Below are 2,353 nucleotides of genomic sequence, written 5' to 3' on the forward strand. Positions count from 1 at the left end.
GATGTGTTTACGTCGGTCAGGCCATAGTGAAGCGTACGTATATAGTAATAGTAATAGCACATAACATCTCATGTTATCAATATTTCACAAATACTAATCACACAACATCCCATGTCACAAATATTATACACACAACATCCCATGTCATAAAAAAAATATAAATAAGCAATCAAGCGAATCAAATGTGATGAGAATACTGCGATTGCCATATATATATCGAGACCACAACGTAAGTGTATCAGTACATCATTGTGTCATACAATCATCAATCAACTAGGGGCTACATCACCCCTGTCCAAAAGCTATATCAAGTCAGTGTCAATACATCAAATACATCAAATATATGTCAAAAGTCAGAATCATCATGTAGTCTCCGAAAAGGCTGTGCAGTCAAAAGCAATCGCGGTCCTCTCACCAACGTCTACCCTAACAGTACTGATGAGCTCTATACAGATGGCGGTGGAGGAGGGGGAAAGTGAGTGTAAATCAAGCGACGTAACTAGAGCCAGTCCTCCTCCATAGCTTGCTGAGTACGAATGATAGAAGCAACCTGCTGCTCCAGTGTAAAGAGGCGGGCAACATAATCTGGGGGTAATGATCGAAATGGCTGCTGAGGAGAGTGTGTCTGACCATGGCACTGGCATGGTGGCAGCTGAGCTCTCTCAAGCTCCTGGAGACGCTGCGTGTGTGATTCGTGCTGAAAAACGAAAGACATCAAAACGTCCTCAATAGTGTGTCCCACATGGAACGGATGGTATGGATCAGTCGGTGGCATGACGGGCGGTGAGGACCAGAGCAAAGGCTCACTGGTAGGGTCGAAAGGTGCCACATGAAACGGTGAAGCAGAGGGTGGAACAGATGACATCTGGGGCATGAAGGGGATAAACATCGGTACGTACCCAAAAGGATGGGCTGAAGAACCCTCTCCAGGCCTCGCTGGAGGTACAAACTGAGGAACCTGAAAAGAAAAATCAACATGTCGTGTATCAGGGATCTGAGGGGGAAAAGGTGGAACATCCTCATCAGCAGGTATCCAACCGTGCTGTGCATGCTCATCCGGTGGATCCATGTGGTCTGCGAACAGTGCGTGCTCAGGCTCAAGTGGAACGGGATCAAGTGGGGGAGCAACAATAGGGTGAACAGGTGCAATGTGCTCAACAGGATGGTCAACAGGTATATCAGCAACAGGTGGGGGAACAACAGGATCAGCGGCAATAACATGATCGCCCTCTAACAAAGGAACATCCACAGGGAGATCACCAACAGGTGGGTCAGCTATAATAGGCTCAACAGGGATGCCAGCATGTACGGGGTCATGCTCATGCATGGGGTCTAGAGCGGCTGCCTGCTCAGGGGCCAAGGCAGGCTCAGGATCATCAAAAGCCATCTCGAAGTCAAACTCGGGATCAATAGGATCAACTGGATCAGCGGGATCCTCCATGGGCTGGTCCATCGGGATAAACTCAATATCATGATCCGGGTCGAATCCTGGAGGAAAGATAGGATCAGAATCCTCTATGTCATCATGGTCAAACGCAAAGCTGGGAATAGGTGCGGTAGAGGATGCCTGGTCAGGATCCGAATCGTGTCCAAAGTGCTGTGCGCTCACCTCGTGAGAAGGTGCGGACGCCACAAACTCAAAGGAGTCTGGGACTGGTGAATGCGCGGGTGAGTCCTCGGCAGGAGCACCAGCGATCATCAGAAGGTCGCCAGCGGGAAGAAGGGCTGCGTCTGGGATCTCATCCTCGATAGGCTCATCCTCAAACAGATCTATATCGCCGTCAGCCTTGGCGTCCAGAAGTAAGTCATATGCTGGATAAACGGCTAAAGGTATAGGAGCCGGAATCACTACTAGAGGTAGGTACTCAGCAGGAAGGCCATCTGCAGGCTCATCAGCACCCTCGGGTAGTGCGAAGGGCTGGAAATCGTCATCGTCAGTGCTGGTGTAGTCAGAAGTGTGCACCTCGTGCTCCGAGGATGGGAGGTCATCAGATACTACAGGTATGGGTCCGGTGGTGTCTGAGTCGCCAGTACCGGGCGAGTCCATGAGTCTGTCACATAATCACACATATGCACAAATAGTCAGTCATATTATCAGGTAATCACATAAGTCACCAAGTAAGAAATCACATAATTCTCCTAGTCCCACTAGCCTCCCACTCTCCTAGACTGACATTCCTAGTCCCACTAGCCAAATTCTTCCCAGTCTCTAAGACTGCTCTATCATCCACCTCGACCTCCTAGATCGAGCCTCGGCCTCCATGACCGAGCCTCAGCCTTCATGACTGAGCCTACTCTTCCTAGTCTCACTAGCCATCTACCTCGATCTCTAAGATCGAGCCTCGGCCTCCAA

This window comes from Helianthus annuus, chromosome 10 (genome assembly GCF_002127325.2).
Source record: "Helianthus annuus cultivar XRQ/B chromosome 10, HanXRQr2.0-SUNRISE, whole genome shotgun sequence".
In the NCBI taxonomy this organism is placed as follows: domain Eukaryota; kingdom Viridiplantae; phylum Streptophyta; class Magnoliopsida; order Asterales; family Asteraceae; genus Helianthus; species Helianthus annuus.